Here is a 26582-nt window from a genome sequence, read left to right on the forward strand (position 1 = left end):
CACCCCTCCAGGGATGTCTTACCTCTTATTGAATCCTCTTTAGACTGACTCTCTTAAAAACAATACAAGATACTTCTTGCTGGAACTGAGTAATTTATTGGCTTGGTTGGCACTTACCATTGAAATTTTCGACTTGCCTTTGTGCACGTTGATGATGAAAAATTTTCCATCCTTGATGAGTTGGTACTAGTTAGCTCTCCTCATGAATATTGCATCATGCATGTACATGTATGGGCTCACAACTCCACATACATCAAGGGGAACCACATCCAGATCTACTTCATCAATAAAATCAACACTTATAGCAAATCTAATTTTGCACTATTTTGTTACCTTTAGCTTTGCATCCTTATTTACCCGTCCTAGTGGATATGGGTTTGGATGATCACAAACTTCCAACCCCAACTTATTGACCATACCTAATGCAATGAGATTCACCTGCGATCTTGAGTCAAACAGAGCATCAATCTTTGTCTTCTTGACTTGTATATTTAGATAGAAGAGTTTGGTTATTTCTTTCTCTTCCTATTGCTGAAGGCTACTCAGATTCACCTCCTTTTGCACTGATCTACAAGCGATCTTTTCACCCACGTCTGAGTTTCTTTCAACTTGGTTTCTCGAATCAGTGGCCATGAGATTCTTCTTCTTATTATATTTATTCTTGATCTTCGGGTTTAGCTCAAGATGAAACTTCCAACACTTTTCCTCTGTATGGCCATCAATGTTGTAGTAGTTTCTAGGATCTTTGCACGGGTGTGTTGTGGCTACCATCTTTTTATCTTTTGCCCTTGTTTGCTTCTTCTTCCCCTCCTTAAAAGCTTCTTGTTTCTCCTTCTGCTTCTATCCACTTGATTGCACTCTTTTTCAGGCCTATGTTCTCCAGGTACTGTGCCTGTACACAAGCCTCATCCACTGATTTGGGCTTAAACAACATCACTTGCTAGTGCAGATGACAGTGTAGACCCCCCAAATACTTGAGGAATGCATCTGGGTTCTTTGGAGAGATACCAAAAACTATAGCCATCTTTCTGAATTCTATGGTGTACTCCTACACACTTTGGCCCAGATTTTGCCTGAAGTAATGCCACTAGATCCATTGGTCCTCCACGTACCCAATGGTATAAAACTATGACTTAATAAGGGTTTTGAAATCCTCCCACTTAGTCACTAGAGGTTCTCCCTCCAACCTAAGGGTTTTCGTGTGGCTCTCCTACCATGTCAGTGCATGGCCCTCTAATTTCAGCTGTGCGAATGCGATATTTTTCCCTTCCTCAATATGATGGACATTGAAATAAAATTTTATTTGCTGCAACTAGTAGTTCAGCTTCAGAGCATCGTTATCGCAAGTGTACGACTTGATATCAACTTGTTCTTCCATTTTGAATATGCATTGATTCACGACACTCGAATTGGGTTGATCTTTTCTGGGTTCTTTCTTCGACTAGTTCTCCGTGTCTTCCCGGTCTCCTGACCCCCCTTCTAATATGTCCTTTGCATTCAAACCCCCATCTTCTCCAAATATCCCCAGCTTATTGCTTAGGGCCACCATGAGTATCGTTGACTAAAGTTTCCCTGACTTGGCATATATCTTCATGCCAAAAATAATATTTTAACACCGCTCACACTCAGGTGCTTTCTAGGCCTATGCATTACTTAAGTAGCTTGTGTCTCACTGTTAGCCAACATTCCTCTTAAAAAAATTAGTTGTTTAACACGAGTTACCTTTCTATTTCTAGTGATTTTTTTACATATTAAGAAAAAGGATATTTTTATTTTTAGTAAATAAAAGTTTGTGTTAATTTTAATTTTATTTTATTTGGTGAAATGTATATAGTTTTTAAATTATTATTTTTTTGTGGGGAGAGAATGGTTTTTAAGTTAAACTAGTCTATATTTATTTTAACTAATTTATTTAGTTTTCACAATATTTTTTTTTTTGAGTGTAAAATTTGAAAAAAAAGATTGCAAATGAAATTTTTTATCTCTCCATACTTAATAGATATGGGGCCAACTTGATTCATGTTAGTTTATATTAAATTACATATTGAAATAATGTTTTTTATATGTTGAGAAATATAATATTTATTTCCTTTCATTTTTATTAAATTACAATTATATAATAAATAAATTATAATGTTGTAATATTCTATTTTTGAAATTCCCTGCTCCACAATGCAGAAGCTCTAAAGAAACTCTAAAATAATCAATATATGTATTGTACATATGAAATAAGTACTCAAAAGAACATGACTATTCAACCGCTTTCCCAATTGCAGAGAAAACAATAATTCATAACTTGGAAAGAATCCCAAAGAGAGTTAACCATACTCAGAAGTGATGGAGTATCCAAACACTTTGTATATATATAGAGGTATTCCATTTCAATATGTTTATGATCTGTAAATTGCCGTGGATATTCCACTAGACAGTTCGTCATAACAAATCTAATAATATTATATTAAAACTCTGAAAATTATACACTATTACAGTTTATTAAACTTTAAGATCTGTGGATTCAACTGTAATTAGTGCATGCATGTGAATAGAAATTATGTAGAAAAGTAACAAAAAAATAAGCACACGCACACACAAAACACAAGATATGCTCTCTAAGAACACCCTTTCGGGAGAAAACCCACCTGGAAGGTGAGGTCGCTTCACTCTCTTTCTCTGTCTGGAAATATGGCTGCAGGTACAAAGAAGTAATGTTTGTAGCTCATGGGCAGCTACAGTGCACATATCATCTCTGTGTGTTTTTCCTCCTATATCTCCTAGCTATCTTTGTTCAACTATGGAACAAAATGCTCTCGAAAGAATGGAATGCCTCTTCCTCCTAGTTGCCTGGTTATAACACAGCTTGATAGCCTACTACTAGTTAAGTTTGACTACATCAAATCTTAACTAGAGTTATAAAATATATTCTCCTAGAGTCTTTTACATCATAATCACGTGGCTAGCCCCTTTTCCTTAAATAAATGGGGCTCACGAGGCATCCTCCTGAACTATAGGTGTGAAAACATGAATGTCAACTTTTGAGTGGCATAACTTTTACATACGACTCTGATTGGTACACTTCTTGCATCGTTGGAAAGGCCTTTGTGTGTAGAATAACATGAAAAGGTGTTGCGCTAAAGCGCCAAAATTTTACCCCCCAAGAAAGGTCATTTAATGCCTCAAAATGCTCCTGGAAGGTTCTAGACCCCGTTTCGCCAAACTGGGTCCCGTCGGTAAAAACTATCACAGGAGTTGATTCCTCCACTTTTTCCACTCCAAATACATCAATATGGATGACAATAAATATAATGATCCAAAATGGATCACACCTCCCTATTTTGGGAGGCTTTTGGTCACCAAAAGATTTTACGGAATGAGGTGAGGAAAATTTTCCTCCACCTTCTTTCGGGTGTACCATTTAGCTTTGCCTGGAAGTTGTCCCTTCAACCCAATTTTCCAAAGTTCTTGATGCCCCTGTCTTGTAGTTCTGGACCTCTTTTGAAAAAAATTATCTTTTGTCAACTCTGCCTGAGTGTCTAGTGCAAATCCTCCATAAAAGGTAGGACTTATTCCTCTTCTTGATCTAGCATGGAAGGCTCAGAGAGTTTCAAAACATTCACAATTGAGTAAATGCACATATGTGGTGGTAAACTAAGTTGATAGGAATTATCACCCACCTTTTCTAGTATCTCAAAGGGACCATACCTTAGAGCCTTGTTTTTCTTACCAGGCCCCTACAACCTCTCCTTGTTGAACTATAGCCATACTTTGTCTCCCACCTTGAATGATTTCTCTATTTTGTGCTGATCATGCCTGGCCTTATACTTCTCCTACAACTTCTACAGTGTTTCATGTACCTGTAGATGGATCTGCCTAATCTTCTCTATAAATTTTTCAGCCCTCAAAGCTTCGCCTGTAAGATATTTCCTCACTCCTCCTAGTTGCCCATATGCAATATCCAAAGGTGAAGATAGCAAATATTCAAAACGAGTCTCAAATGGGGACTTTCCTGTAGAAGTGTGGACTACTCTATTATAAGAATGTTGTATATATACCATATTTTCATCCCAAGTCTTCAGATGCTTTTGGTTGTATCCCCTTAGAAGCTGCACCAAAGTCCTGTTGACTACTTCTGTCTACCCATCTATCTGTGGATGGAATGTTATATATATCTTCAACTTTGTGTCCATAATTCTCCCACAATGTAGTTTAGAATGCATTGAGAAATCTTGTGTCCCTACATGAAATGATGCTCCTTGGTATCCCAAAGTGCACCTAGACCTATCCAAAGAACAAGTTTGTTGCTTCTTATCTGCTGATTGTCTTTTTATAGGGCATCAGAACACACATCTTGCTGAACCTATAAACTACCACGAACAACTAGTCATGTCCCTTCCTGGTTGTCAGTATACCTCTCACAAAGTTCATGGAAATGCTTTCCCAAGGACGAGTAGGTACACGTAAGGGATGATATAGATCATGTTTCCTATTGCTAGGCTTGCTAGTACAACAGAGCATGCATCCTCTTATGAACCTAGCTACCTGCTCTTGCATCTTGGGCCAATACACATGCCTCTGCAAGTTAGCCACGATCTTCCCTACACCAAAGTGGCCTGTAACCTTGGAGGTGTGAGCCACTCTAATTAGCTGCAAATTCTCACCTTTAGAAACAAATATCTTATCTAGCCTGTAGAATAACCCATCTTGTAGATGGTAGTCAACGGTGTCGTCACCATCATGCACATGACTCTGACTATGCAACTGCTGATACATGTCCTTGAAGTCCTCATCTTATGAATATGCTTATCTATATGCATCATCGGTGAATGGCTCCACATGCATTAGAGTCCCAAAAGTTGTAATATTTGATGTGGATGGCCTTGAAAGCATATTAGCCAACTTGTTTGTGTTGCCCTTCTTATACTTGATAACCAAATAAAAGTGTTGTAAAAACCCATCCACTTGTAATGTTTGGGCTGTTGTAGCTTACTATGGGCCTACAAGTACTGTAACAATTGGAGATCTATGTGGATTATTGTCTCCTTTCCCATCAGATAGTGCTTCCACTTCTCCACAACTTGCACCATGGCGTAAAGCTCCTTATCTTAGGTAGGGCAGTTAAGAACTACCCCATGAAATACTTCAAAATGGTAGAAAATGAGTCTTCATCCTTACATCAAGACAACTCCCATAACATACCCACTTGCATCTATCTCCATTTCAAAGTGCCGCTGGAAGTTTGGTAGTGCAAGAACTAATGCTTGACTGGTCTTCTTCTTCAATCTCCTCGAAAGCCTTCTACTGACCTTTTCCCCACTGGAAACTCTTGCCACTTGTTGTTATGGCATGGAGCGGTGTTGCTACCACTAAAAATGAGGCTATGAATTTCCTCAGGTACTTTGTTGCTCCAATGAAACTCTTGAACTCAGAAACATTAGTAGACACCAACCATTTCATGATGGCCTCTGTCTTGGAAGGATCTATCTTCGGCTCTCCTCTATCGATCACATACCCTCGATAAACTAAAGACTATTGTGCAAACTCACACTTCTTGAGATTTTCTAGTAGCTAATGCTTCTTCAATGTTTCCAGCACCTGCGTCTAATGTGAAATATGCTCCTCCTAGGTAGAACTATAAACTAGTATATCATCCAGATAGATAATAACAAATGAATCTATAAAAGGGTGGAGTATATCATTCATTAATCTCATAAATGTAGCTGGTGCATTACATAGGCCAAATGGCATAACTAACCACTCATAGAAACCTTGCCTGCTTTTGAAGGTGGTCTTCCATGTATCTTCTTCTTTAACTCGAACCTGGTGATATCCAAACTTCAAGTCCATTTTGGTGAAATACTTTGCTTGGTGCAACTGATCTAGCAGACAGTCTATCCTGGGTAGGGGGTATCTGTTCTTGAGCATGATTTTATTCAATGCCTTGTAATCTATACACATCTGCCAAGTCTCATCCTTCTTTGGCACAATGATGATGGGTGAACCAAATGGTGATGTACTCGGTCGAATGACACCATGTTCCAGCATTTGTTGCAACTGTTTCTTCAACTCACCTGCTTCTATAACCTACTTCCTGTACAACCCAATATTTGGCAATGGGGAGTCTGGAAATAACTGGATCTTGTGCTCTACTTCTCTCTTAGGTGGTAACCCTTTAGGTTCTTAGAACACATCCTTGTATGCCTATAACAACTCCTCCAATTGTTGTTTATGTTTCCTAGTACACCCCTCCAGGGATGTCTTACCTCTTATTGACTCCTATTCAGACTGAATCTCTTAAAAACAATAAAACATACTTCTTGCTGAAATTGATCCATTTATTGGCTTGGTTGGCACTTACCATAGAAATTTTTGAATTGCCTTTGTGCACTTTGATGATGAAAAATTTTACATCCTTAATGAGCCGGTACTAGTTAGCTCTCCTCATGAATATTGCATCATGCATGTACATGTATGGACACCCAAACACAACTCCACATACATCAAGGGGAACCACATCCAGATCTACTTCATTAATAAAATCAACACTAATAGCAAATCTAATTTTGTACTGTTTTGTTACCTTTAGCTTTGCATCCTTATTTACCCATCCCAGTGGATATGGGTTTGATGATCATGAACTTCCAACCCCAACACATGTGTTACACTGACAGATGGTGTGGGGACGTGTCTCGTGGTGTGCTGACATGGCATAGGCATTAGCGAAATTTATTCTTTATCTATAGTATCGTTGACTAAAGTTTACTTGACTTGGCATATATATTCACGCCAAAAATAATATTTTAACCCTGCTCTCACTTAGGTGCTTTCTAGGCCTATGCATTACTTAAGTAGCGAGTGTCTCACCGTTAGCCAACATTCCTCTTAAAAAAATTAGTTGTTTAACAAGAGTTACCTTTTTATTTCTAGTGAGTTTTATACATATTAAGAAAAAGGAGATTTTTATTTTTAGTAAATAAAAGTCTGTGTTAATTTTAATTTATTTTATTTGGTGAAATGTATATAGTTTTTAAATTATTATTTTTTTAGGGGGAGAGAATGGTTTTTAAGTTAAACTAGTCTATATTTATTTTAACTAATTTATTTAGTTTTCACCATAATTAATTTTTTTTTGAGTGTAAAATTTGAAAAAAATGATTGCAAATGAAAAATTTGATCTCTCCATACTTAATAGATGTGGGGCCAACTTGATTCATGCTAGTTTATATTAAATTACATATTGAAATAATGTTTTTTAGTTGTTGAGAAATATAATATTTATTTCCTTTCATTTTTCTTAAATTACAATTATATAATAAATAAATTATAATGTTGTAATATTCTATTTTTGAAATTCCTAGCTCCACAATGTAGAAGTTCTAAAGAAACTCTAAAATAATCAGTATATGTATTGTACATATGAAATAAGTACTCGAAAGAACAAGACTATTCAACCACTTTCCCAATTGCAGAGAAAACAATAATTCATAACTTGGAAAGAATCCCAAAGAGAGTTAACCATACTCAGAAGTGATGGAGTATCCAAACACTTTGTATATATAGAGGTATTCCATTTCATGAGCTCATTTCAATATGTTTATGATCTGTAAACTGCCATGGATATTCCACTAGACAGTTCGTCATAAAAAATCTAAATATTATATTAAAACTCTGAAAATTCTACACTATTACAGTTTATTAAACTTTAAGATCTGTGGATTCAACTATAATTAGTGCATGCATGTGAATGGAAATTATGCAGAAAAGTAACAAAAAAATAAGCACACACACAAAAAAAACAAGATATGCTCTCTGGGAAAACCTTTCGGGAGAAAACCTAGCTGGAAGGTGAGGTCGCTTCGCTCTCTTTCTCTATTTGGAAATATGGGTGCATGTACAAAGAAGTAATGTTTGTAGTCCGTGGGCTGCTACAATGCACATATCCTCTGTGTGTGTTTTTCCTCCTATCTCTCCTAGCCATCTTTGTTCAGCTATGGAACAAAATGTTCTCGAAAGAATGGAATGCCTCTTCCTCCTAGTAGCCTGGTTATAACACAGCCTGATAGCCTACTACTAGTTAAGTTTGTCTACATCAACTCTTAACTAGAGTTACAAAATAGATTCTTGTAGAGTATTTTACATCATAATCACGTGGCTAGCCCCTTTTCCATAAATAATGGGGGCTCACGAGGCATCCTCCTGAACTATAGGTGTGAAAACAGGAATGTCAACTTTTGAGTGGCATAACTTTTTCATACGACTCTTATTGGCACACTTCTTGCATTGTTGGAAAGGCCTTTGTGTGTAGAATAGCATGAAAAGGTGTTGTGCTAACGCGCCAAAATTTTACCCCCAAAAAGGTTGTTTAATGCCTCAAAATGCTCCCGGAAGGTTTCGGACCCCGTTTCGCCAAATTGGATCCCGCCGGTAAAAATGGTCACAGGAGTTGATTCCTCCACTTTTTCCACTCCAAATACATCAATATGGATGACAATAAATATAATGATCCAAAATGGATCACACCTCCCTATTTTGGGAGGCTTTTGGTCACCAAAAGATTTTATGAAATGAGGTGAGGAAAATTTTCCTCCACCTTCTTTCGGGTGTACCATTTAGCTTTGTTTGGAAGTTCTCCCTTCAACCCAATCTGCCAAATGTCTTGATGCCCCTGTCTTGTAGTTCTAGACCTCTTTTGCAAAACTGTATCTTTTGTTAACTCTTCCTAAGTGTCTGGTGCCAAATCCTCCATAAAAGGTAGGACTTGTTCCTCTTCCTGATCTAGCATGCAAGTCTCAGAGAGTTTCAAAACATTCACAACTGAGTAAATGTGCATATATGGTGGTAAGCTAAGTCGATAGGAATTATCACCCACCTTTTCCAGTATCTCAAAGGGACCATACCTTAGAGCCTTATTTTTCTTACCAGGGCTCTACAACCTCTCCTTGTTGAACTATAGCCATACTTTGTCTCCCACCTTGAATGATTTCTCTGTTTTGTGCTGATCATTCCTGGCCTTATACTTTTCCTACAACTTCTGCAGTGTTTCATGTACCTGTAGATGGATCTGCCTAATCTTCTCTATAAAATTTTCAGCCCGCAAAACATCTCCTGTAAGATATTTCTTCACTCCTCCTTGCTGCCCATATGCAATATCCAAAGGTGAAGGTAGCAAATATCCAAAACGAGTCTCAAATGGGGACTTTCCTGTAGAACTGTGGACTTCTCTGTTATAAGAATTTTGTATATATACCATATTTCCATCCCAGGTCTTCGGATGCTTTTGGTTGTATCCCCTTATAAGCTACACCAAAGTCCTGTTGACTACTTCTGTCTACTCATCTATCTGTGGATGGAATGTTATATATATCTTCAACTTTGTGTCCATAATTCTCCCACAATGTAGTTTAGAATGCACTGAGAAATATTGTGTCCCTACCTGAAATGATGCTCCTTAGTATCCCAAAGTGCACCCAAACCTATCCAAAGAACAAGTTTGTTCCTTCTTGTCTGCTAATTGTATTTTTACAGGGAATTAGAACACACATCTTTCTGAACCTGTAAACTACCACGAATAGCTAGTCATGTCCCTTCTTGGTTGTCGGTATACCTCTCACAAATTTCATGAAAATGATTTCCCAAGGACGAGTAGGTACACGTAAGGGATGATATAGATCATGTTTCCTATTGCTAGGCTTGTTGGTACAGCAAAGCATGCATCCTCTTATTAACCTAGCTACTTGCTCTTGCATCTTGGGCCAATACACATACCTCTACAAGTTAGACATGATCCTCCCTACACCAAAGTGGCCTGCAACCTTGGAGGTGTGAGCCACTCTAATTAGCTACAAATTATCACCTTTAGGAACACATATCTTATCTAGCCTGTAGAATAACCCATCCTATAGATGGTAGTCAACGATATTGTCACCATCATGCACATGACTCTGACTATGCAACTGATGATAAACGTCCTTGAAGTCCTCATCTTCTAAAGATGCCTCTCTATATGCATCATGGGTGAATGGCTCCATGTGCATTAGATTCCCCAAAGTTGTAATATTTGATGTGGGTGGCCTTGAAAGCATATCAACCAACCTGTTTGTGTTGCCCTTCTTATACTTGATAACCAAATGAAAGTGTTGTAAAAACCCATCTACTTGTAATGTCTGTCCTATTGTAGCTTACTATGGGCCTACAAGTACTGTAACGGTTGGTGATCTATGTGGATTACTGTCTCCTTTCCCATCAGATAGTGCTTCCACTTCTCCACAACTTTCACCATGGCGTAAAGCTCCTTATCGTAGGTAGGGAAGTTAAGAACTACCCCATGAAATACTTCAAAATGGTAGAAAACGAGCCTTCGTACTTACATCAAGACAACTCCCATAACATACCCACTTGCATCTGTCTCCACTTCAAAGTGTCGTTGCAAGTTTTGTAGTGCAATAACTAGTGCTTGACTGCTCTTCTTTTTCATCTCCTCAAAAGCCTTCTGTTATGACCTTTTCCCCACTGGAAACTCTTGCCACTTGCTGTTATGGCATGGAGCGGTGCTGCTACCACTAGAAATGAGGCTATGAATTTCCTCAAGTACTTTGGTGCTTCAATGAAACTCCTGACCTCAAAAGAATTAGTAGACACCAACCATTTCATGATGGCCTCCATCTTGGAAGGATCTATCTTCAGCTCTCCTGCATCGATCGCATACCACAGATACACTAAAGGCTATTGCGAAAACTCACACTTATTGAGATTTGCTAGTAGCTGGTGCTTCTTCAATGTTTCAAGCACCTGTTTCAAATGTGAAATATGATCCTCCCAGGTAGAACTATAAACTAGTATATCATCCAGATAGATAATAACAAATGAATCTATAAAAGGGCGGAGTATATCATTCATCAATCTCCTAAATGTAGCTGGTGCATTAATAGGCCAAATGGCATAACTAATCACTCATGCAAACCTTGCCTGCTTTTGAAGGTGGTCTTCCATGTATCTTCTTCTTTAACTCGAACCTGGTGATATCCAATCTTTAAGTCCAGCTTGGTGAAATACTTTTCTTGTTGCAACTGATCTAGCAGACCGTCTATCCTGGGTAGGGGGTATCTATTCTTGAGCATGATTTTATTCAACACCTTGTAATCTATACACATCCGCCTAGTCCCATCCTTCTTTGGCTCAATGATGATGGGCAAACCAAATGGTGATGTACTCGGTCGAATGACACCCTGTTCCAGCATTTGCTGCAACTATTTCTTCACCTCACCTGCTTCTATAACATACTGCCTATACAACCCAATATTTGGAAATGGGGTGTCTGGAAAAAATGGATCTCGTGCTTTACTTCTCTCTTAGGTGATAACCCTTTAGGCTCTTAGAACACATCCTTGTATGCCTATAACAACTCCAATTTTTTTATTTTATTTTATGTTTCTTAGTACACCCCTCCAAGGATGTCTTACCTCTTATTGACTCCTCTTCAGACTGACTCTCTTAAAAATAATAAAAAATACTTCTTGCTGGAACTGATCAATTTATTGGCTTGGTTGGCACTTAACATTGAAATTTTCGACTTTCCTTTGTGAACGTTGATGATGAAAATTTTTCCATGCTTGATGAGCCGGTACTAGTTAGCTCTCCTCATGAATATTGCATCATGCATGTACATGTATGGACTCCCAAACACAACTCCACATACATCAAGGGGAACCACATACAGATCTACTTCATCAATAAAATAAACACTAATAGCTAATCTAATTTTACTATGTTTTGTTACCTTTAGCTTTGCATCTTTATTTAGCCATCCCAGTGGATATGGGTTCGGATGATCACAAACTTCCAAACTGAAATTCTTGACCATCCCTAATGCAATGAGATTCACCTACGATCTTGAGTCAAACAGAGCATCAATCTTTGTCTTCTTGACTTGTATATTTAGATAGAAGAGTTTGGTCATTTCTTTCTCTTCCTATCGCTGAAGGCTACTCGGATTCACCTCCTTCTCCACTGATGTACAAATGATATTTTCACCCACGTCTGAGTTTCTTTCAACTTGGTTTTTCGAATCAATGGCCATGAGATTCTTCTTCTTATTATATTTCTTCTTGTTCTTTGGGTTTAGCTCTGGATGAAACTTCCAACACTTTTCTTCTGTATGGCTATCAATGTTGCAGTGGTTGCTAGGATCTTTCACAGATGTGTTGTGGCTACAATATTTTTATCTTTTCCCCTTTTTTGCTTCTTCTTCCCCTCCTTAGAGGAGACACTACTTGAGATTTGGGAAGGAAAATCATTAATTCCATTAGACGTATCATTTTCAGCAAACATTCTCCTTAAATAAAACTTCATGTCATCATCTAGGCCTTCCTTAGAGCTAGGTGGCCCATTCCATCTGACATTTCCATTTCTACTAGCGGGGGTGGGTCCCTGTCACTTTTTGGACCCACAGTCGTTGTGGTTGTCTCTGTTCTTTCCAGTGGACCAACTTCCACACTTTATTCCTCTTTTAGATATCTCTGTTGCCTCTTTTGTAAAATCTTATGTCACCTCTTAATTTCCCGTAGATATCTCTCCCGTCATTTCTCAGTTATCCATGCTCTCCTTTGCACCCTCGGATTCCTGTCCTTTCAAAAGTCATATGTGTCCATTCTTGTGACATTCTCATAGTTCCCCACTCATTAGCATCCTTCCATTTAGGTCCTTCCCCCAGTACTAGGTGGTTAAGATGCAATGTTCAGGTTCTAAAATACCAACAAGTTCTCCTCCACCATTAGAATCTTAACCCACAACAATTTTTCCTTCAATAGTATTCCTCACAATCCCAACCTGAAAACAACTTTTGCTTTAGAAAAATATTGATGACTCTTTGTTGTGAACTCAATAATGTATCCCTCTAGTGTGTTCTGCACCCAATAATCCATAGCTCATGTCAGACATGTGTCAATGTGATGTATCTCAATAAGATCTACTTGAGTCCAGGCTTGATGAGATGGGTTTTTTCCACTAGTTTTTCCTTTTACATGCAATATCCACAACTAGTTGTAAAACTCCTCTGGAAACTTGCATCAAAAGATCTTGTATGCATCACTATCTGGTTCCGAGTATAGGATATCTTCCCTAACTTCTTTACACCCCGTCAATGAATTTGAGCTTGTTGAGAGACAAACTAGTCCACTTCCTCATGCCACTAGTCTTGCAACTCCTTCTTAAAGATGCTCGATACCATATTCTATACCCATTTCTAAAGTTTTAGGGTCTTGACAACGAAACCACTTGTTTTTGAAAAAACATCAACAAGGTTGAGACCCTGGGTTCGGGTACAGGGGCCAAAAAAGCTCCATTGTAGTCTAGCACAATGCCAACATTTTCACCTTACCCAAAAAGGTTAAGGAATCTCACCCGAGGCATGTTGCGACCTTAGTCGATGACATTGGAAGTCCAGTACCAGGGAGAGGTCACAAGAGGAACAAAGAGTTCAAGGAGCTGAACTATATCATTAAGACAAATTAATCACAATAGATCATGAACAATTAGAAGAGAAATACAACACGGATATGACTCTATTAAAAAAATTTAAGAAGTCATATAACCTTTCATACACTAGAAAGATATCCCAAAAAACTCCCTTTTCTATTATTTCATATGGCCATACAATATTACATTTGGCTTAAGAGCCTCATATCAACATTACAGATATATCATAGAGATCAACGCATAAGCACATCAATAAATATAGTGCAACTCAAACAAATCCGCAACAAAAATTTGGTACCTTCTCCTCCTCTCCTTTTCCCTACACCCTTCCTTATATTTTTGCCTCTACTTGGAATATCTATTTTTGCTTGGAGACTCTGCCTTCTTCCTTGATCGGTTGCTTCTATTTATCGGTTGTCCTTATTCTTCTCCACTCTGATGTGGCTACCTTCCTCTGCCCTTCCTCCGTGACTGGTAGTTCTTCGCGAGTTCCTTCCTTTTTGTCAATTGTCTCCCTTACAGCTTCCCAACATCTATCTCCGCAAAATATCATCAAATGTTCGAACTATCATCAAAGTTCTTTAATTCCTGAAAAAAAGGACCCAACCATGCTTCCTTGCCACATATTATTCTTCTACCTACACATGATCAAGTGGGGGGGGGGGGGGGGGGGGGCGCGGGTTATGGCATTGAAGAAATATATTTTTTGCTTTTATAATTTTTGTTTGAATGAGAATGCTAATGTAATGCAATTTTTTTGTTTTTATAGAAAATATGAATGAAAAAAATAAAGAAGGAATCATTTTGAGAGCATGAGAGTGATTTGTTTAACACCCTCCCCGGAAACGATGCTAAAAAGCGGTTATCCCTAGTATTGCAACAAGAATGTTGTAACTCCTAAGCCTATCGACTTAAATTATCAACTCGAGGTTCATACAAACTTAAGAGGGGTAGGCACTATATGTGCAGAAGACACCTTCCTCTTCCTAGTTTGACTCCCTTTCATGCAAGTGAAAGAAGACAATGAAACAACTTTAAATGAACAATGATATAGGTAATCCGCCAATCCTAAGTTGCTAAAGGTAAATAACAATAAGCGAATCTATTCTACTTGGAAAGTAAATGGTAGAAATAAAATCTATTCTATTTACAAAAATGTAGAGAATAATGAAAACTAATAAAATCTAATATATCTTGCTGGAAAATAAATGTCATTAAAGGAAATCTATTCTATTTTGTAGGTAAGGAAAGTCCTAGATTACTCTTGCAAAAAGGAAATCACACTTTACACAAAGTAATTATGGAAATGGAATCTAAACTAATTGCAGAAATCCACATTCAAGAATAAAGCAATATAAGAGCTAAATGGCGGAATAACCAAGCCTCAACTCAAACAAAGTGGCCTTAGAGCCTTCATAGGCTATAAATATATTTCTACGATGACTTTGGAGTGAATCTAGGCAAGGAAAATCTCAAAACAAATTGTTACATGATGCTACATGAATGCTACAAGATTACTACAAGATTGCTACTTCTCGAGATAAATTGTCGAATTCCCAAGAAAATAAATTGAAAATTATATGGGACAATTTTTTTTATTAATTAGGATTCCCTATGACTCCAATCCAAGTGGAATCACTCAAAAATACCTCTGCTAACATGTGTTAAAAAATAGCAGAAAATTACTACTCAAAAAACTGGAAATTCAAGAATTAGTGAGCTAGTTAGCCCATCAAATGCCTAACCTAATCAAGTGAAAATTCTATGGGGTAAATGTTTTTATTAACTTGAATGTTTTTATGACTCAATACAAGTTGAATCAACTAAAAAGAGCCTTGTTAACATGTGCTAAAAAATAGTAGAAAATTACTACTAGAAACTAGAAATTTCAGAGCAATGAACTAGTAAACTGGTTTAAGTTCCCAAATGCTTAGGCTAATCAAGTGAAAATGTTGTGGGATATTTTTTTTGTTAATTTATATGTTTTTAAGCCCCAATACTAGTGGAAAAAACTTGAAATAATCTCACTAAGACATGCTAAAAATTAGCAAAAAATTACTACTATTTTGCTACACGATACTTCTAGAAATTCCAAAATTGTGAATTAGTAAACCAATCCAAGTAGATTAATCATGAATATGACATTGAAAGCTTGTTCTAAAGAAGAATAATGCTTATGATTTCATAAATAACCTATAAAACAACTCACTTCAATCATTTAGCCAATATGACCTACAACAAACGAAACATGAATAGGAAATACAGAAATAAGAGATGCAAGTGAAAAAGACATTCAAAGGAAATAAATAAATTTTACAAGAGGGATATAAGGCTCCTGGGATGGCCAAGCCCTAGGATTATTAGAGTCCTGTGAAGGGAACCAAGCTTTAGAAGCTAAAAATGGCACCAAAATTTATTATTTCAATCAATCTAAGTACATACCTGCTAGAAATGAAAGTGGAGTTGCTAAATAACAAGTTTTCTCTGCAAGAATACTAATACATACATGCCCCCACAAGAAAATTTGAATTAGTACTTATACAAATAGATGGGGAAGCGTCCTCCTTGAAAGGAGGCAACTTTCCCCTCCAAAATCCCTCAAAATGTGGACTTGGTTCCCAACACTAGGAATCTTCATTAAATGACAGGGAGCACATTCCTTGATTTTCTTAGTCACTGGAGCTCTAAAATTTGTGCAATAATTTCATAATATCTTGTTCATTTATTATCCATTCTTGGTCCATCTTGTAGTAGGGAGAAATTCACTAGATTATCTCAGCCTACAAATCTTCACCATGTGCCCAATATTTTCATAATATTCTACAAAAATAGACAATATTAGCTACTTAATATGCAATTATATTTAAACATTCCTAATGAACATATTAAAGCTAAAAATATGTTATCTAATGCAAAAAGAGAGGTTTAATTTGTTGAAGGATGGTCAGATGGACCTTAATTTATGTCTAATTTCGAGGCCATCACTGATTATCAATAATAACATTGGCCTTTAGTAATTAATATACTATAACAATAAACACATTGTTTTTTACTTTAATTTAGCTATATTTAAACTAAGCGGTAGGGACTAGACATTATGTAATACTTGTTTTAAAAATATAAAATATAAATTAATATCCTATACTCCAATTTAAAACCAAAATTAGGATCACTCTATAGTAATTTTTCGGAATAAATTCTTCTGTAATATTGAATTAGGGAATATGCTTCATGTACTACAAAATTAATGGGGTACACCTCTGTACACCTTCTCTCTCCCCTATTTATTCCATAAAAGGAACTCCCATGCATGCCATTTACCATGGGTTAATTTTCATTATTAACAATGGATTTGCTTTGATGTAAGATCCTCCTATTTTTGTGTGTGAGTTGGCTTGTTTTTTTGTTGTGGAAGATAAGTTACAGAAATTTGGAGGGGACAGTGCATTTAAAATTTGCAAGGAAGTTTTTTATTCGATGAAATGAACTCTCATGCACGCCATTTACCATGGGTTAATTTTCATTATTAACAATGAATTTTCTTTGGTGCAAGATCCTCCTATATCCATGTGTTACCTAGCTTGTTTTGGATTTGCTTTGATGCAAGATCCTCCTATATTCATATGTGATGTAGCGTTTTTTTTGTTGTGGAACGTAATTTGGGGAAGTTTGGAAGGGAGAGTGCATTTAAAAGTTGCAAGGAAGGTGTTTAAGAGTGGAATGTTAGGGTGGGGGTGGGGGTTAATAGAAATAAATGATTAAAAAAATGATAATTTTAATAATTGAGGTTAAGCTAGTTTTAAAATATTGGGGATTGTGTAGTTTGATAGGCTATTGGTTAAGTCTGTTATTTATTTAGAGAAGTAATTGTAAGATGTGAAAAATTAAGTGAGGTAGATTAGTTGGTTTATATGGGGTTTAGTCCCATTAGATATCAGGGTCAAGTCTCAAGGGTAGGGGATAAAGGTGGAAGCCAATTGTCGGGGATAATAATTGTCCCATGGGATGTCCAAGCTTGTTCAAGCCTCACACAATCTTGGTGATAGAATTTCATAGTTTGGAAGATTATTTTTCCATTTAATATGTTGGTTGGTCCTACCCTAGGCTCAACCAAGATATGAAAAAGAAAAAAAGAAAAAAGAAAAAGGAAAAAAGAAAGAAGAAAGAAAAAAATTGTGAAAAATCAAGTAGCACAATGAGGAAGAGGATAGGTATGTTGGACATCACAACCCAATGCCCTCTTCAACAATCATATATGTTTTTGAAATGATGGAGCCTCTTACAAATTGATATTTATTTGTGAGATGAACTGAATGTTTAAGCAAAATGTTTGAAGAGTAAGTGTAATAGTGTCTTTGCTACAGTAAATTTTCATTATAATATTGGATAATGATTGTCTCGATTACCCTTTGATCAATTAATAAAATATTTTTGTTTTATATCTAGAAGTGACTCATATAATATTGTAACAAACTTATTTTTAGTGTTTTGAATGCGACAATATAGAAAGTTAGAGTTCTCATCAATCTAAAACTTTAATCAAAGTTTAGAGAATCTAACTCAATTTAGTGAAAGGAAAATTCTTCAATGATACTATTTTCATATGAAGGAGTTTTTGATTATGGTAAACTCCACTATCACTTTAAATTTTTTTTCCAAATTCTAACAAAATTAATGGCAGAAGTGTCCTCAGACAGGTAATTTATTAATCAGAAAAAATAATTACATAATTTGATTTTGCAAGAGTTTACACCCGAACATCCAAACACTCTTGCAATGAGCTATTTATAAGCTCCATGTCCTAACTACCTCTAATTATGGATCACTTATTACATAACAAGTGTCCATTTATAATAAATGCTATTCAAATGAACTAGCTAACAAATCTCCTAAAATAGAGCCTAAGATACAACACATCTGGAGAGTCATATCTAGTTACAACAAAATACTAATTCTAAATAATTAAACATTTAGAATAATAATTATTAATTTAATATCTTAAATTAATAATTATTTTATTCTAATTTTATAACCTATGATAAGATTGTATTTTTGGATCATCTAACATTCCCCCCTATGATCCAAAGATACATTACGATAGATACCAAGTTCATCCCTGCACTTAGTAAATTTTATTCTGCCAAGTGGTTTTGTGAAAATGTCAGATATCTGATCTTCGGACGGACAATAAAGTTGCTTGAGGACATCTTTGGCAATGAGAGATCTGATATGATGATACTTGGTGTCCACATGCTTTGTCTTTGAATGAAAAACTGGGTTCTTGGCAAGTTTGATGGCTGATTGGATGTCAATGAATAATGATGTAGCTTCTACCTGAGAAATGCCCAAGTCCTGCAAAATTTGGCGCAACCAAACAATTTCACATGCCGCTTCCCATGCTGAAATGTACTCTACTTTTGCGGAAGAAGTGGCCACTGTAGCTTTTTTCTTACAACTCCGTGATACTGCTGTTGACCCCATGTTCATTAAATAACCTGATGTTGATGCTCGATCATCAATACTCCCAGCAAAGTCGGCATCAGAATATCCACCAAGTACAAAATTTTTAGTCTTTATGTAAAGAAGACCAAAATCTTTTGTTCCTTGGATATATCGAAGAACTCTTTTAGCTGCATTCCAGTGGCTGTCTCGTGGTTCCTGCATAAAATGTGAAAGAATATTGACTGCATAAGATAGATCAGGACGAGTATTTGTCAAATAAATCAAGCTTCCAATCAACTGTCTGTAAGTTGTACTGTCCACCTTCCCCCCCTTCAAATTTTGAAAGTTTCAAGTTTTGCTCCATGGGGGTGAGAACGGGCTTGCAATCCTGCATGCCAAATCACTGAAGAACCTCTACTGCATACTTACTCTGAGAAATGAAAATATGATGTGGACGTTGGAAGACTTCAACTCCAAGATAGTAGTGAAGTAATCCCAAATCTGTCATCTTAAAACCCGCATGCAACTCCTTTTTCACCTGTGAAATATGATCATCATGGTTGCGAGTGATGATCAAATCATCTACATACATAACAAGAATTACCAGATATTTTCCCTGTTGTCGCACATACAAAGTATCATCAGATTCACTTCGTTGAAAACCAACTTTCTTAAGGTATTCATCCATCTTTGCATACCAAGCTCGGGGAGCTTGTTTTAACCCATATAAATCCTTAATCAATTTGTAGACTTTATGTTCTTGTCCTTCAATTTCAAAACCTGGAAGTTGGGTCATATACACTTCCTCTTGTAAATCCCCTTTGAGAAAAGCATTTTTCACATCCATTTGGTGAACTTTCCATCCTTTCTGAGCGGCCAATGCAAGAGTTAATCAGATGGTGTTCCATTTAGCTATAGGAGCAAAAGTTTCCTCATAATCAATGCCTTCTTGCTGCGCAAAACCTTTTGCGACAAGTCAAGCTTTATACTTTTCAAGTTCTCCCTTTTGATTATACTTAATTCTGTAAACCCATTTGCATCCTATGGGTTTAACATTTGATGGACAATCAACAAGTTTCCAAGTGTTGTTATCAATTACTGCTTGATATTCTTCAACCATAGCTTGTTGCCATTCTTTATGTTTTACTGCTTCTTTGTATGTGGAAGGTTCAGTAAAATCATTTGATATTAAGGCAAAATTGCCTTCACTTGTATGTGCCTGTTTTATTTTGTTCATCAGGCTTTACATCTTTCAAAAGTTGAACTGCCCATTTCGGTAGTTGGTGCTCACTTGTTTGCGCTTCTATAAAATATCCATCATTGTAAAGAGGATTAATATAAACTGATGTTCTTCGTTCAGGTGAAGAGTGTGGAGAATCACTGTCAGAAGAACTGCTGCTGCTTGGAGATGCAGATGAACTGCTAGAAGACCTAGATGATTTTGTTGATGTAGATGGACTGGATGACTCATCTTTAGATGAAGGAAATCAAGTTCATACCAATTTGGTGAAGTTGGTTGACTTTGCATTTTTCCATTTCTTTTACTTCCCTTAGTTTCTAACTTGTGAAGAAGATTTTCAATTTCTTCAGCACTCTTACTCTCAGTTTCATTGAAAATGACATCCCAGCTCATAATGAATTTTCCATTGGTCAAAAGACAATACCCTTTCTTCTCATCAAAATAGCCAATCATTGTGCATTTTAAACTTCTTGAGTCAAGCTTAGTTCGTTTTTCTTTCGGAAATAAGGCATAACATACTGATCCAAAAACTATAAGATGTTTAACTCGAGGTTTGAAACCAAACCAAGCTTCATAAGGTGTGATTCCATCTAAAGAAGCAGTTAGAGATCTGTTTCTTAAGTAGACAGCTGTATGTATTGCTTCTACCCAATATGTTGGACTTAACCTCTTGAAAGTTAACATGGATCTCGCCATTCCTAACAAGGTGCGATTCATTCTTTCAACTACTCCATTTTGTTGTGGAGTGTAAACATTAGTAAGATGTCGTCTTATGCCATTTTCACTGCAATAAGTTTTGAATTCATTTGAAGTGAATTCTCCCCCATTATCTGTCCTGAGAGTACCTATCTTTTCTTTGACTTCATTTTCAACAATTTGGCGAAAAATTTTAAACTTATCAAATGCTTCTGATTTGTTCTTCAAGAAGTAAACCCAAGTCATTCTACTGAAATCATCAATGAATAGTAAGAAATATTTGCATCCACCAAATGAAGTTTCTAGAGGTCCACAAACATCACTATGGACTAGTTGTACCCTCCTGTTTGCACGCCATGAACTTTTTGGAAAAATTTCTCGACTTTGTTTGCCATAAATGCAAGCTTCACATTTTGCATTTTCCCTTTTGAAAGTGGGAAGTCCTTTAACCATTCCTTGTTTCTGCAATTGAGAAAGACTCTCAAAATTTAAATGTCCATATCTTACATGTGACAGTCTTACAGGTGAAATACCTGTAGTCACTGCCCCTGCAAAATCAGAATGCCTTGGAATAACTGTCCCTTTCATCCGTAACAGTTTTCCATCTTCATATCCTGTCATGACAGTTTTCAAACTCTGTTTGACTGAATTAATCTTGACTAAACCATCTTCCATAATCACCTGATGTCCTGCTTGTCGAATCGTGACTAAAGAGAGCAAATTTTTCTTAAAACTTGGTACATACCATACATTGGAAATCATCTTTTCTCCAATGCCAGGGAGAAAAACTTTAACTACTCCTTTTCCATAAGGAGTATGTTTTGTATCATCAACGAGAAAAATGGCATTAAGTTGGCAATCTTGAAAATTCCAAAAAAAATCACGTCGACAAGTCATGTGCTGAGTTGCCCCTGAATCCAAGGTCCAGGCATCTTCATAGTCACTTCTAAGATGGGATGAAAGTTGTGATGTTGGCGAGGAATTAAAAACATATTCTGAGTTATCATCATCTTGATCATTTGCAAATTGCGCTGAACGCTGCTAAAACTTGGGAATTTTATTAAGTGAAGTTCGACAATCTTCAACATAATGGCCAACTTTGTTACATCTTTAACACATAATTTGACTTAAGTCTCTTCCTCTTCCTGAAGATTGTCCTCTGCCTCTGCTTTGACTTCTATGTTGAGATTGTCCTCTACCTTGATTATTGTTTCCCTGTCCTTGAAAATTGCCTCTTCCTTGGTTGTTTCCTCTACCTTGAAAATTATTCCTTCCTGAACTGTTTCCTCTGTTAAAGTTGTTTCCTCTACTTTGGCTTCGACCTCGACTTTGTGCTGCTTGATTCTGATTGCCTCTGCCTCTGCCTCGAGAACTATCTGCTGATGATTTACTAGTGCTGGCCTCTATGAGAAAAACATCTTCACCAACTTTCTTCTTCTTCCCAAAGGTTTTATCATGTTGAGTCAACATCTCACAAATCTCATCAAATTTTAGTTTCTCTAATTTCCCAGTTAATTGTAGAGTCTCCATAAAATGCGTATAGGAAGAAGGAAGTCCAGCAATTACAATTGTTACAATAAAACTATCATCTATTGCTGGAAAACCAACATTAATGATTTCCTGCCTAATATTCTTAAGTCTTGAGATATATTCAAGAACATCACCTCCTTTAGTCAATTTTTGTTGTAACAATTTTAATTGTAGATCAACTTTCTTTGATTCAGGCTAAGTATCAAAGAGGCCTTTAAAAGTTTTCAAAGAAGACCATGCATCTGTAGCATTTTCTATATGGACATACATTTCATCATTCACAGAAGATTTAATAAGAGCTAAGGCTTTGGCATTCTTAACTTCCCATTTTGATAGTGCAGCTACATCTGTGGGTTTATTCAGCTTAACATCTCCATCACATATACCCTACCATAATTCATTGTAAATGAGAGTGCTTTCGATGAGACGGTGCCATGTTTTATAAAATTTTGTGCCTTCAAGTTTATTGGAATCAAAAAACAAATTAATCAACTTAGACATTGTAGCATTGAAGCTCCGCACCAAGAATCAAAACAGAAATGACAAGATGGAGAACACAACACACCACGCAAAAAACACGATCTATTGGGGCTTGGCCTTGACCCTCGTATAGTCGTTGAAGCTGGATAAAAATGACTGAGCTTTGCACTTGGCTCTAGTCAATTTCTCAAAAAATTACAAGGCAACTTTCAAAATTTGACTTTTACAATGATGCTCTTGCAAAACTTGGTAAAAAAAAAGTTACCCCCCTCAAAGTAAAATTACTTTGAGTTAAAATGCCAGACTTATCTCTCAAGAAACAAATTACAAAGAAAAAACTCCTTATTACTCCAAAAAATTACAAATCACCTTATTGCTCCATAAACAATAAATTCCCAAAAATAAAAAAATCACCAGATCTCTCCAAAAATATAATATTCCTTATCTCTCCACAAAAATTACAAACAACGGAAAAACCTTATCACTCCATTAACATTACAAAATTAAAAAATATTTCTTATTGCTGGCACGCTGACTTGTTGCTGGCAGGCTGGCTCACGCTGGCTTATTGCTGGCAGGCTGGCTCACGCTTCACTCTGGCTTCAATGTGGATTCAAATTCACTGCTTACATAATACAATTTCCTTTTATAATTTGCATGGCATGCAAGGATCCATATTTACTTCGAAAAATTCTATCCCAAAAATGAGTTATGTTAGAAGGAGTACAACCGAATGCCCCAAAAATTGCCATTACAATTAAGAGATGAAGAACGGTCCATTTGTTGCTAGCCAAGTTGAGATTGTGGCCTTATCATTCTCCTTTGCAGTGAAATTTGATTGGAGTGCTGGTCTCTTTTTTTTTTTTGGAATCCAATTTCGAATCCTCGTGCTTTGTTCAATTTCGTGGCCCTGGACTGAAAAACAAACCACAGTGCAGTGCCTTGTTCAGAAATTTAGCGTGTGGGAGGGCAGCCCAAAGACAGATTTAAATACAAGCATGCTGGGTGATCAAACATCCATTCAGCTGCGAACAAGAATTACGAAATGCAGGCTCGGGTAATTGTTGTCAACGTTTTGAATATGCGTTGTGCAGATTCAAAAGTTTCGGCCTTTTGAATATGAGTACAGAGGATCAGGCTCAAAATAGTCAGTTATTTCAAAGGCCCAGCGGAAGCATCCATTGATGCGGTACACTTTATCTTGAATGAACTCGTTCTTAAATCTTTAAATAAAATGCAGATCCACATTAAACAATCAAAACGCAGATCCTCATAAATTAACTTGTTAGTCCATTCTTATCAAATAAAAAAAAAGTTAAAACGACTTCATGTGTGATGGAAAAACGAAAAAACCCCCACAATTCACAATTATTCGCGTGGTAGATTGTGTTCGAACAATAAACTTCAGAAACCAGTGAGGAATAAATACTCATGTAGTAGAAATTTGGTGTGAGAAGAACATCAAACTTGAGAAGCCACTCAGGAATCTGTACTCCACACTGAGGAGCAGAATAATGTCTCCTTGCCAAATGCGAATCTGTCGTAGCGCTCTCACTACAATATTCTTCAGAGCATGGGTTCTTTAAATGGGTCAGACATTTAATTTGACAGTACACGGTGGTAGCAGTAATTCTTACAATGGTTTTTCAGATTTAAAAAATCTAAAATCACTAAAATAATAAAATTTCTTTTCATTTGAACATAAAACTGGACAAATTCATACCAATCATTCACTGACCAATTTAATGGAGTTTCCAAAAATTTGTAGAGCTGGAATCTCCTCCTCACATCCACTATAGCATTACTGGAGCTCTGATACCACAATAATGACAGAAGTGTCCTCAGACACGTAATTTTATTAATCAGAAAAAATAATTACATAATTTGATTTTGCAAGAGTTTACACCCGAACATCCAAACACTCTTGCAATGAGCTATTTATAAGCTCAATGTCCTAACTACCTCTAATTATGGATCACTTATTACATAACAAGTGTCCATTTACAATAAATGCTATTCAAACCAACTAGCTAACAAATCTCCTAAAATAAAGCCTAAGATACAACACATTTAGAGAGTCATATCTAGTTACAACAAAATACTAATTCTAAATAATTAAACATTCTAGAATAATAATTATTAATTTAATATCTTAAATTAATAATTATTTATTCTAATTTTATAACCTATGATAAGATTGTATTTTTAATCATCTAACAAAAATTTGTAACAAAAAAATCCATTTATTATAAGATTAACATCTTCCATAATTTAATGAGTTAGCTTAAATAATTGAGTAATATAAATTACAAACAAGAAAACATGAAATTAATTTAATTCATTGTATTAATAACCTTGTATCTATTGTGGTATTATTGTAAACCCACTCCATATTCATGTTGAATTAAATTACTAAAAATTGCAACTACCCAATTAACCTAATGCAAAAAATTACCAAAATAATTTTCAAAAATATATATGCCATCAAATACTATTCAGATTTCTATAAAATAAAACAAATATTTATACTATACCAATATAAAATTGATTCTCAATAACTTATATATTTTAATAATTTTTTTTTTTTATTCTCAATAACTTATATATTTTAATATTTTTAATTTTGATTATAAAATTGTTTGGTTATATTATATTAAAGTAATAATTTTCTACATTCAAAATGGCATGTATTTCATGGTGAGAAATGGTCATATTCTTGTCCTAATAGTTCCCGATATTCCTCACTATTCACTTAAAAAAGCAAGAGGGTGATGGTATGTAAATTCACTTAATGGCACATGGACACATGGTGGAGGTGTTTCTTCAAAGGGCCCATGACAATCAGTGGGGGATTCAAATTTAGCATCCATATTCCCCACTATTCACTTAGAAAAAAAGAGGGTTATGGAATGTAAATTCACTTAATGGCACATGGACACATGGTGGAGGTGTTTCTTCAAAGGGCCCATGACAATGAGTGGGGGGTTCAAATTTAGCATCAATATTAGTTCTCAAGGGCCCATGACAATTGAGCATCAATATTAGTTCTCAAGGTTCATTTAAAGTGTTCATCTATAGCGTTCTTCTGAATCATGAAAAATAGTTTGAACGTACTTTTCTTGATGCATGAAGTGGATAATCACATTGACACCACCACCACCATTTTATTGTTTACAATACGCGTTAACCTATGAATATTATTACACTCAAAAAGTCAATGTCATCCAACACTGTGGGACTAATAGCTATTATTTAATTATTATAGTGATTGATTGTTATTTCTTATTTAATTGTTGTATTGTTTAATGGAGTTTTTTTTTTTTTAATTTTTTATTATTATTTTGGTTATATGTTTTTATTTTGTGAATAGTGGTTTTAAGTGAATGCATGGTTTTGTCATGTTTTTATTTTAAAAAATTCATGTGGATTTGAACTTGTGTTAAATTACTTAATTAAATTATTTAAATTAATTATTAAATTATTATTTTATGATATTTATTTTATAATATTTAAATTTAAATTATATAATTATAATAAGATATATTTTTAATATTAAATAATATTATGTTTATATTTAAATGTATTTTAAAGATGTTATTATATCTTTCTTATTTTGAGTACTATTAAATTGTGAATTTTAAAATGATTTATATTTATGTTGATAAGCGTTCCTTTGTGGGGTTAGGTTGGGAAGATCTAATAAATCTAAGAGGTTTATTTTCATATT

General features: G+C 35.7%; 1 pseudogene; it reads left to right on the forward strand.

Moving 5' to 3' along the window:
* Positions 1 to 26582, forward strand: part of LOC149234410 (transcription factor MYC1-like) — a 112134-nt pseudogene that overhangs the window by 83653 nt on the left and 1899 nt on the right.

The sequence above is a fragment of the Pinus tabuliformis genome, chromosome 8 (genome assembly GCF_031772625.1).
Source record: "Pinus tabuliformis cultivar Carrire ecotype Pingquan chromosome 8, CPIR1, whole genome shotgun sequence".
Taxonomy (NCBI): domain Eukaryota; kingdom Viridiplantae; phylum Streptophyta; class Pinopsida; order Pinales; family Pinaceae; genus Pinus; species Pinus tabuliformis.